This window comes from Topomyia yanbarensis, chromosome 2 (assembly GCF_030247195.1).
Source record: "Topomyia yanbarensis strain Yona2022 chromosome 2, ASM3024719v1, whole genome shotgun sequence".
NCBI lineage: Eukaryota > Metazoa > Arthropoda > Insecta > Diptera > Culicidae > Topomyia > Topomyia yanbarensis.
Genome location: NC_080671.1, coordinates 130,838,606 through 130,851,063, shown reverse-complemented (window position 1 = coordinate 130,851,063; position 12,458 = coordinate 130,838,606). Strand labels below are relative to the sequence as shown.

The 12,458-nt window shown below is 35.2% G+C and overlaps 1 protein-coding gene across 1 annotated transcript in view; it reads left to right on the top strand.

The window, feature by feature from the left end:
* LOC131679754 (protein dimmed) overlaps window positions 1-12,458 on the top strand; it is a 155,574-nt gene that overhangs the window by 44,774 nt on the left and 98,342 nt on the right. The window lies entirely within an intron of this gene.

Here is a 12,458-nt window from a genome sequence, read left to right as displayed (position 1 = left end):
ACCAATAAGTTTATTCTAAATCTTTCCACATATTCAACGATTTTCAATTTACTCCATTTGGCAAAGTTACATTAGCTCACTGCTGCCCAAATTTTTGTTTTGCTCAAAAAAGCTATTGTAGATTGTTTTTGTAATGAGAAATCCGAAGAATATATTGCCAGCGCACCAAAGCTACGAATTTTTCATTGAACTCATGGCTATTTTACGAGTCAAGATTTTATTGCCAATGACTTCTATTTGCACATCGTTCACAACATAATTTCATAGCTTCAGAGTAGTACTACAAACTAGGAATTTAAATATATTTTTATTTTCTCCTAAAATTTAAAAAACCATAACATTTTTTAACTAAATTACACTGCCATACACAAAACAGTTTTTTCTCGTTTCCATTTTAACTTTCAACGTTGATTCAAATATATTCAACATAGTAATTTAAAAATGCAAACAATGTTTTTGTATGATTAATGAGAATGTTGTTAAAAGGTTTTCATAGCGGTGACAACCTTAGACAAGACGTGAAAATCGGCTTCTTATTTTTCCTTCGGCAATCTTCTTTTCGTACATTTTCACCCTGCCGAAATCTTCCGAACAGTGTTGCTATTTTTATTAATGCAAATGGAGTCTTGTAAATTTATTTTATGCCGACAATATTGCGAATCTTTTCTTAAATCCACATTGCGACTTTTCAGCCATGCGCCACCGGGCCGTGCGTTGAGTTACGCGCCCATCTTGTTTGCATCAGTGCGAGTGAGAAAACGTTTTCACGTTTGTTTTTGTTTCGATCGCACTCGTGTCTATCCCATATAGCAAGAACTAGACGAAATGCTAGATTATCTCGAGATAGACAATATTTTGTATCTTGAATCCACTATATTGATGAAGGGCACTGTTTTTCAATGTCATGGATGTTTAATAAGGTTTGATTAAGCCATTTTCAGAATAATTTTAGATTATAGTGTGGTCTTTGTCTTATTTTTGTTAAAGTTAATCAACCACGTATACGGTAAATGCATGACAAATACTTGTGTCACTTTGCCACATAATTTCAGCAGTTTTAAATTTATTCAAAAACCTGTGTATACTTTCAAACTGATAAACGTTGGAAATCCGTGTTTCACTATTGCCATCTGCGCTGTTTGCTACACCTATTTGACGGCACTCTAACTGCATTGCATCGATCACTGTGTCATCTACAAACGTTTGCCAAACGTATTTCGGAATTTCAGTAGCGGGTATTGACACACGATTCGAATCGAGCTTAAACGTCTGTTATCTGTGGTTTTACTGTTTTACGATAATAATTTTATTTGTCAAAAGTAATGACACTCTTTTCCTATAAATATAGCAACACTGCCAAACATCATTTCGATATCCCTGCAGTAACATTGCGTACGGTGCAAAAAGTCAGAATCAACCAATCAGGAGCTGGACCATTCTGACGTAAAATTGGAACAAAAACAGCCCCCCTTATTGTCACGTCTTGTCTTAGGTGACAACATGCAATCGTGTTTTGAATATTCTATAGCAATTCAAAACTTGTTTTGATCCTGTTCAAAAATATCACTGCACTAATGAAATACAAGTCAAGGCTTTTGGTCCTTTTTATATGTTGTATTGTATTGCACCTCGACGAATCCGCTTTTGATGCTAAAGTTATACTATGCCAAGGCTCTGGAAGATTTTTGACGTTAGAAAGGTCTTGCTCCCTATATCTGGCATTAGGTGTAATTTTAAAATCTGAAAAAGCTCCTATGTACCGAAACTATGCAAGATTTGCACGACTATGACTTCGCTATTAGTCGATGGATTTCAATTATTTATACACCAGCCGATTCAGAAACACCGGACTTGAATATTGAAAATAATTTAATATCTTAACCAAAAGGAGTCTATTGAAAAATAGAGAAAATTAAAGAGTTCACAAAAAATATCCATTTTAAACAGAGCCGTCAGTATATAAATAGTGAAGTGATCTACGCTGGGTGGAGAATGCTGGAATACGCCGTGGCCGTCGTCACCGTCCGCGTGGTTCCCGACGACCGCTGGCTGCTCGCTGGACGTTCGTGCTTCGCTTCACACGTGTCGGATAGTTTTCCTCCCTTGAGTGTCTCGTGATTGTCTCTCCGGACCGATCAGTTTTCATGGGTTTTTCTCCGGGCGGATTCGCACTTCTGCTAACCGCAGAAATCGCTCTCAGGGTACATTTTCGGGTCCTGATGGGATTTATTCCTTTCGCGGAAAGGAAGAATTGTTAGCTACTGGATTTTGGGCCGTGCTAAATATCGGTTAATCTTTTTGGACATAAGGTACCAGATTCGAACTATCGTCACCGAATCGCTGGTTTATCGGTAGTGAATAGCTACCGTATAATAAATTAACTGGCAATTTCACTTGAACTTTTAATAATTGGATAAAAAGTTTCAATGATGTTGGTCAAATGGTTGCACCGGAATAGACCTTTCCCAACGCTCAGAGCCAGTAGCTCTTCTTTTTCCCTCCTTTTAATTCCCTTTCATTATTCTCTGTGCGACTGCGATAATCGTCGCATATTCTCTATGTTGGTAACAGCATCAGGGGTGTATTTTGTAAATGTGTGTTAACAAAATACACCAAATTCTTTTTTTGCACGGGGGATGCGTTCCGTGCAAAAAAAAACCGTGTAAAAAAAATCCGTGTTATTTCGAGAAACCGTGTAAAAAAAATCCGTGCTATTTCGAGAAACCGTGCAAAAAAATCCGTGCTATTTCGAGAAACCGTGTAAAAAAACCGTGTTATTTTGAGAAACCGTGCAAAAAAAATCCGTGCTATTTTGAGAAACCGTGCAAAAAAAATTCGTGTTATTTTGAGAAACCGTGTAAAAAAAATCTGAATTTTTTTATTAGCAGCTATTTGGTTATCGTATTTAACAATGAATACTGTTGGACATTTTAAATGCACAAGGGGGCTGTCAATGTGCCCAGTAGAAGTTTTTTAATTTTTCGAGGAGGTTTTTTTAGAAAAATGTAATTTTTTTTATTCGTTAAAAGAAGTTATTGTCCGTTGAAAAGCAATAGTTAAAATGTTAAAATGTTTCAACTATTTAGAGTTTGTTAACTTTTTGTAGATTATACTGTGCTACAGCGATTTTAAATTTTTAAAATGAACTAGTATAGCAAATGCGATACAAAGTAATGTACACACGAAATTTTGAAGCAAAAAAACATTTTTTTGGGACCTTTGCCACAACAAAATTAGCTACGTTGTCATTTTCAGCCGATTTTCGGTTTTGAAACATTTTTTGAACGAAGAAAACTAGATCTTTCGAACAGTATGCGGTCATATACAGTTTGGTAAGAAACATTGTTCGATTCTGGGACAACAATATTAAAATTGTCATTTTTTGCGATTTTTTCATGTAAATGGTTATCTTCTCATTAAAAGAATTTTCATGAAAAGTAAAAAAAAAATCATTTTGATACAAAGACTCTCTTGCGCAATTGAAATGTCAGAAATTGTCAATTTTCAACGGCCTATTGCTTGGCTTTTACTTAATTAAATACTTTTTCCTGATAAGAGGCAGCAATTGTCATTTTGCAATGTTGACAGACCCTTTATTTGCAATTAACATTTCCAAAACTGCACTTTGATGAAAAATTCTTTCCTGAAAAGCTGAAAATTCGCTACTTTACACTTAGCGAATCTAATTTTTTTAACGACTGCAACCTGTGCCCGGGTGGATATCGGTCCGTCCCGCGAGGCAAACTTTGCAAAATCGTACGAAATGGCGACTATCTGCCAATTAAACACCGATCTTTAGGAGGACGATAAAGTTTTGTGCATGTGTGTCTCAAAAAGTGTGATGTCCTCTAATTTGTCTAATTCTGAAAATTTTTCTCCTGTCAGTGCGTTTGAGTCGTCTGTATCTATATTAAAACAATTTAGAATTGGAACCGCCTTTTGTCTTGTTCCTATTATTTTTTTTCGTCTCCTAGGTCTGAAGCGGATCAATCGACTATTAATAAATATGATAAAAGATGCCAGCAGTATTGGCCCTTATTCGCAAATACTTTATTCACTACAACTGTGCTATATTTCTTCTCGATCTTATAACAGAATTTGAAAATTTCTGTTCTAAATAGTCGATATTGGTAGTTGTTATGATGTACCAATAAGCTAGAGTAGTGACAATATTTTTCAGTTCCACAGATACAATCTCCCTTTATTGGATACTTCAGAGTTATTCGCATCTGCTCTCGGAGACCACCAATCTTCCAAACGACTCAATCTGCTCGAACCGAATGCACATTTATACCACTGAGCATTCAACTCGAACATATCACACCGAGGAAGCGATTTGTTATTTCCAAGAACCAAAGCTCGAGTGAAACAATCAACATTCTCGTAGGTGCCAGTCCTGCACATCTTCTTGGAACCAGCTAACATATCCAAGCTCGACAGCTAGCAGAATTCACATATATCTCCACCCAAGCGAAGTGATCAATTCACTTGTATGTAGGACCACTCATCCACAAACCAGTCATGAACACATCCGTACCAACGAGAATGGATCATACCAGACGAAGGCCACAGGTCCAACGCCAACTTGTCCCATCTCAGTAAAAAAAATAGACTTGTGCCTGTCCCTAACTTTTTGAAAGCTCTATTTAATCAGAGATCACTAATTGGTTGGTAAAAAGAAACATCAGTCGTTATCTACTCAGACCAAACAATACATATTGCGTATCCCTGCATATTAAAATCTCCGCTATCAGTTTCTAGCTTATCAAACTGAACAAGCAAAATTAATATACTTTGTGTAGTGGCACTACCCGGGGAAACTTGGCCATATACCAATTGCTTCATTGCCAATGCGATGTGATATATGAATCGGAATATTATTTGATGATATCTAAAAAGCATACAATCCTATAAAAATCATTGCCCAACATTATTGATTTTCAACTACCATAACATGAATTTTGAATAACAACTCATTTCCTAAAATTGAAAAATACGCGATTTTTACACATTGGCAGATCATCCCCATTTGCATTGCAAATATCCAATGCCATTTATTTTCAGCTACCGTTACTAAATGCCTATTAATTTTTTTTTGCACGGTTTCTCGAAATAACACGGATTTTTTTTTGCACGGTTTCTCGAAATAACACGGATTTTTTTTGCACGGTTTCTCAAAATAACACGGATTTTTTTTACACGGTTTCTCGAAATAGCACGGATTTTTTTTGCACGGTTTTTTTTTCACGGGATGATCAAATCAATAAACTTGTATATCGAAATAGGTATTTTATACATAAAAATCGCATTATTTTGCAAAACCGTGCAAAAAAAGTCGTGCAAAAAAAACCGTGCAAAAAAAGTGCGTGCAAAAACAGAATCCGGCGTATGTTTTAGTTATCTCCTACCTCTCGTTTAAATTTTGTTCTTAGAGGGTGTTTTTTCTAATTTTAAACTAAGGTAAGTTTTATAATTTCTAATAATCGTATACAAATGTAGGTACACGGTTCGAAGGGTTTACGGATCTAATTCGGACGATTAAAGGCTGTCGCGTTCGGTTGTCTTATCAGAACTAAAATATATTTACAATATATAGTATCGTGTGATGTGTAATTGAGAATGTGTATGTGTTAGATTATATTAGGGTTACCCTGATGTTCAGTATGGTGGCATTAATGTCGGATATGCCACACAATTAGCCCTGAACGCGTATCATTTAATATTTTTAAATCTATATTTTAAATGTGTATGCTTTCTTTCATTTTATTTATATTGCCTCAATGGTAACAATACATAAGTTTCGCTTGTCGGTTTTATACCATTCGTTGTTTGGTTATCTAAAGAGCAAAATGCCACTGAAATATGCGGACGAGGCAGAAAGAGAATTTCGGCAGTGTTGGTATAAACCTTTACACAATTGAACCGAAGGTATGTTTTTCGAGTGCTACTACCTTTTTGCTTGAAAACTGTGAGGTCTAGAAACACGAAAAGCCTTTTTTCATAAAGATAGGTGCTTCCCTCGCAGTGCTGGAAGTCGCTAAATTTTTACCTTCCAATGCTCAATACAATTCTCACTGAATATTTACAATAGTCCAATTGCGTGGAAAATGTGGCCAAAGGCAGTCTAAATTGATTAAGTTTTATCAATTTTCAATAATATTGCAACATAACGAAGCTATATGAAAAAATTATTTTCCGTCGTCAACGTAAACTATTCCTGACAGCACTACTCCATCGGAATCCAATCAAACCAATTGAAATAGCTTCAGTTATAGAGCTGGTCATTGAAACTATTAATAATCAAAAGAAAGTCAATAGTCACATTTATTAGCCTTACTTGTTTTTGTGAGGAAATTTTGCTCTAATCAAAAGTTATAGCTGTTTAAAAACGTTGTTGTCCACAAACAACATGGGCATGAATGGGTTCAATTCTATTTGCGATTTTTACGACTAATTTTGGAAAACTAGCATTAAAACTTTCATTTCCATGAAAACCTCCTAATAAACGCTTCAAGATCATATTTTAACTAGTTTGCCCAATCTAAATAAAGTTTTGAAAGCTTGTTAAAGGGGGTTGAGGGTTTCAGCGTGAATAAAAAAACACTTTTTGCGTATTTGGTTAGAACTTTGCATGAAGCAAATTTATCGAAACTTTTGTACATTATAATGTATCATTTCAATAACATACTGTAATGTTTCTATGCAAAAATATCGACAATCGACTCGGTCACGAATCTTTTTGAAGAACGTCTGAAACCATCCGGAAAAGTTTTTTAAGGGGTTACATATGTTGAGTTCTACCAAAAAATCGAAATTTTTATTTTTCTTCCATCGTAAAGTTCACTTTTTATTTCGATTTTAGAGGTTTTAACCTTAAGGTCATGCGCCTCTTCGAGTTAGAAAAATCTCTTATGAAAAATTTCTAACCCTATGTGCGGGGTCGGTACTCAAACCCAGGTGTGCTGCGTACAAGGCAATCGATTTACCAACTGCGCTACGCCCACCCCCAGGTTCACGTTCTTAAGAATGTTATCGCAAATTTTTATAGAGATCGGAGCAGTAAAATCAAAATTAAAGTAAAGCTCAAAATTTTTCATCTTACTCCCTTAAGGAGGCGGGGCTTATACTTGAATTTTAAAATATCTCGAAATCATGTTTTCCCAAAAACGTCATTGCGGTGACTACGACTGCCGAAAAAGTTTTAAACGGATTCAAAAACAAAAATAGTAGTGTCAAATTGTCAGGTTAAGCTTTTAATTTTTACCTAGTTTCATTAAAATCGGTTCAACCATTGCTGAGATAATTACATGAGATAATTATTGTACAAACATACATAAACACACATACATACAGACATTGTGCCAATTTTTCGAGCTGAGTCGATTGTTATATGAGACTCGGCGTTCCAGGCCTCGGAAAAAGTTTCGTATGTACATGGAAATACCTCCGTTCTCCTAAGACGGGGCCACAAAGGCGTTTGCAGTATTATCAGCGAATATGCCACGGCGAACATGAGTCCCCACGAAGATGCAAAGTTTTAAAAAATTTCACATAGACATGTGAATACAGCATAGGTACGTTGTATAACATTCCACTGACACAAACTCGAGAAGCAGGTGATTGAGTTCGACAACACCAAGTTCTTTCGTGAATTACTCCACATATGGTGTTTGTTTAAAATGTTGATAAGTGTAATTTTATGACACTGCGCATGGAAAGTACATCTTTCATGTAAAATTAAACGGAGCACGTATATGTCTCTTAATTTCCTAAATTATAAAATTATGTCACGTTTGGAATTACGTCAACGATATAATTCATATTGTTAGTGTGAAAATTGCAAGCACATACAAATAGCTTTGGAGCCTAACAAAAAGCTCGTTTGAAAATTGTTACTTTTACTAAAATCTAAGATTTGTTTGTTTTAGAAGTAATAGATACTTTAGGAACGTTTACTAAAGCAGGTAAAGTTAAATTTCGATTTTTTTGTAGTTTTTATACACAAGTTATAACAAATCATTATTTGATCAGTTTAAAGTAAAACTCATTTGTAATATAAATGATGCAGCAGACTATTCGGGCTATATAAGCAATCTACGAAAAAAGTTTGGAGTGATCAAAGTCACATCGGGTTACGGTACCAAACTGATGTTTTTTTTTTTAAATTTTTATATGTTGACTTAAAAGTCGTCAATACTTGTTTTAATAAGGAAAAGGCAACATGAAAATATAACGAAGAATAAACACGGAAATAGCGAGAATGAAAATCACTCAAAAATCTATTAAGGGCGTCTGGTGTAGTGAGCAAAAAAATCTACTTCCTTTTAATCCGCTTAATTATTAGTATTCAACCTCTAGAATAGTCTCCCGCAATCTCGGTGGCCATCGTGCGTATTTACTGTAACATACGCAGATTTCAATCTATCGACAACAATTTTCGAAAAACTGACAGCGATAAAAGTGCAGTGTAAACAATACATTCTAAACTACTCCTACCCAAATTTTCAAGAGAAAATGCCAAGTGGGTTATTTTCTTCAGCGTTTTTTCTGTGATGCAATTTGATATGGGACACCCTTTTAGTAGTGTTTATCTCGAAGCCGCGTTTTTAAAATTGGCGAACACGATAACTCAAAAACTAATCAGTGAATTGAATTGAATTTTTTTATGAGAATGCACAATATGTGTAGACTGTCGATGAATTACAGAAAACCGAACAAAAATTTTTTTCTCCTTATTACTTTGAAGAAAATTGAGCGAATTGTACAGTAAAATATGAGATATTTTGGTTTTCATGAAGCCATTTTCCAAAACTCGATTTTTTTTATTTTTTTTTGGGTTCATCGAATAGCTATAAGTTTTACAATCTTATTGAATTTCCTGTATGGGACAATTTTATCAAGAGTTTCGTCGTGGCGCTCCTCGACATGGAAATGGTTAGACGTCTACTCTTGGAACGTTCGTATATGTGGCTCTGTGTGACTGAAATTTTTTTTTTCGCTCACGATGAATGTATAAATAGATCTTAACATTACACAAAAGATCCGTTGTTGGCGTGCCTGCAAAATCGATAAACAAAATAGCTATCGGTTTGAGCACTTCACACCAGACGCCCCCTTAACATAGTAAAGTAATATGGTTTCAACCCACCTTTTTTAAATAAGTGGAGGAGGAGAGAAAGATTTTGAACACACGCGTTTATGCATGTCAAGTTGACGCTCATGATCATTGTGAGTCTAAATAGACATTATTAGATAGTTAAGCTGACAGTTCAGCGCAAAATAGAATTTCAAATGGAGTTCAACACATGTTCTCGTTCACATTTCACGGAGAGGTTTAAGCTGTTGAATACTATTGTTGAAAGCACGACGATCGCGTTGTTGTACCTGTTCGATTCACAGATCGTATGCTATAAATACATAACGAACAAAAATCTAATCTGTGGGTTATAAAAAAAGCCTTCGTCGTTGTTGCAATCTTTCCCCATATATACTTACCTCCGTTGTCGAGGACCGGATCAATAAAAATCTAAAGGTGCGGTTGTGTCGCCATTGTTACCAGCCCCTCTCCGGCCGCACCAGAAGATCAAAATACCTCGGATCTAATCAAACCATTTATCATAGTCCTCGCAAACATGTGTACTGCCGTCAGTCAACCTGAGCGGGAATCCATCGATGTGTCTGTGTGTGTGTTTATTCGTATGTTTGTCGCTTATCACATCCGGGAAAGCAAAGGTTGAGCTGTTGATCGATAAATGTTCTGTTTTTCCGCCATTCCCTTGCGTTGATGGGTAGCACTGAAGAGGCGGCAAACGGCGCGCTTCCCGGAAGGACCGGGCAAAGTGTAGACATTCACACCTGTTGCTTATCGCAAAGGGGAAAATCGGATTGTGTTCCAATATATATACAGGTACATTAGTCGTGTTCGGGTATTTTGTTGTGAAAAGCCGTAGGTAGCAACAGAATCCCTCAAAGCGTATGGATGAGATTTGTGCTGCTTGTTCCGGTGCTTCTTTTTCTCACTGTCGTTCGCTGTACGACCATTAAGAGTTGGAATGTGCTGCGGAAGGGAGAGGTTCAATAATATGCTATGGCGTTGGTGCCGGAACGGAATGTTTTATGCAACCTGTTGAGTTTATTTTGGAGTGGAAATTTATGCAACAGGTTAATTCAATTGCTGCAGGTAGCTATGAATTTTACAGTGCATTGTTAACAGAATGTGACTTGCCATTCGTACGTGGTAGCATAATCGAAAAATAATTGAACGATTGACAAGTTTGCCTACACTGATAGAATATATTCGTAAATTGCTAGGAATTAGATTCGTACAGAAAATTTTCATAAAATATGCGAATTTTTCGTACATATAATGAATCGTTCGTAGTTCTATTGAAACACTTTTATTTTTCATTACGATTGTTTAGTGAAAACCACGAAACGACTTTCGTTGGCTTATTACGAAATGGCTTCATTAGCTAAACGAGTTGTTCGCTGCTATATACGAAAGTCTTTATAATATTTACGAGCACCATTCGTCAAACCGCCAACGTCAAAGGAGTTTCAATAGAATATGGAGTCATTGTTGCTATTCGTCAGATAATTGTTGATCAACATCGATCCCAAAACATCGAATGAAAAAATAAGAGGATAATAAATACGAAAACTTTTCTAAGATGAACGAAAAGAGTTCGTGCGACCAACCACATCGTTCATAATATACATAAACGTTTATTAAAATAAACGAGACATTTCGTTTCATTCACGAAAAATGATGTTATCAACGACAACATTCGTGCACTGTACACCAAATAAGTAAAAGTTACGAAAACTTTCGTTTATCAAGCGGCCATTTCTACACACCACAATCTTTCTAGTCCTCAACCATGATGAGCAGGTTGATATAGAATCGAATTTGCCAGATCGATCCCTTTAATTAAAAAAAAATCACTGCTGTCAAATACCGATCCTAAAAGATCGAATGCGACCAACGAAATCGTTTGTAGTATACATGTAGTATTAAAATAAACGAAACATTTCGTTTTATTCTCTAAAAATAATGTCGTTATCAACGATTACATTTGTGCAATGTAAACTAAATAAGTAAAATTTGCGAAAACTTTCGTTCATCAAGCAGCCATTTCTTCGTACCCCAAGAAAATCGATTTTTATGAATTTAAAAAAATCGATGTTATCAAACATCGATCCTAAAAGATCGACTGGAAGCAATAAAAGGCTAATAAATACGAAAACTTTTTAAGATAAGCGAAATAAAATCGTGCGACCAACAAAATCGTTCATCATATACATAAACATTTATGGAAATAAACGAATCATTTCGTTTCATTCACGAAAAAAAAATGTCGTTATCAACGATAATATTACTGAAATGTACACTAAATATGTAAAATTTACTAGTGCTTTTGTTCATCAAGCGGCCATTACTTCACACCACAATCTTTCTAATCCCCAATAGACGTGAGCAGGTTGAAATAAAATCGATTTTGCCAGATCGATCTTTTTAGTTAGTTAACAAAATCGTTGTTGTTAAACATCGATCTTAACTTATCGATTGTAGAAATAATATGCTAATGAATACGAAAACTTTCCTAAGATGAACGAAATAAATTGGTGTGAGCAATGAAATTGTTCGTAATATACATAAACGTTTATTAAAATAAACGAAACATTTCGTTTCATTCATGAAGAATAATGTCGTTATTAACGATAACATTCGTGCAATGTAAACTAAATAAGTTCATCAAGCAGCCATTTCTTCGTACCACAATAAAATCGATTTGGCCACATCGATTTTTTTTAAATTAAAAAATATCGATGTTGTCAAACATCGATCCCAAAATATCGACTGAAAACAGCAACAGGCTAATAAATACGCAATCTTTTCTAAAATAAACGAAATAAATTCGTGCTACCAACGAAATCGTTCGTAATAAACACAAACGTTTATTAAAATAAACAAAACATTTCGTTTCATTCACGAAAAATAATGTCGTTATCAACGATAACATTCGTGCAGTGTACATTAAATATGTAACATTTACGAAAGCTTTCGTTCAGCAAGCGGCTATTCTTGTACATGAAATGAACGAAACCTACTATTTACAATGCACGAAAATAATTCGTTGCAGAAAACGACGAATGAATTCGTGCATTGCATGATCGATTTCATTATATTTACGAATTTATAATTATTTATCAGTGTAATTTGGACACCATTGGCTGGAGTATTCACAGACCAAACCAATCCTCTCGAATTATGAAGGAAATGTCTATGTATTTGCAGAAACTGGACTTAAAAGTTTACATGACATATCGTCACTGTTGTTTCTTTATTGTAACTTCACCAACAAATTCCTTGGCCCCAATAGTGGTTGCTTAAACTAATTACATTTTAGAATAGAAACTATTTTAGATTTAATCTAATTCCTCGTCAGGTTGAAGTC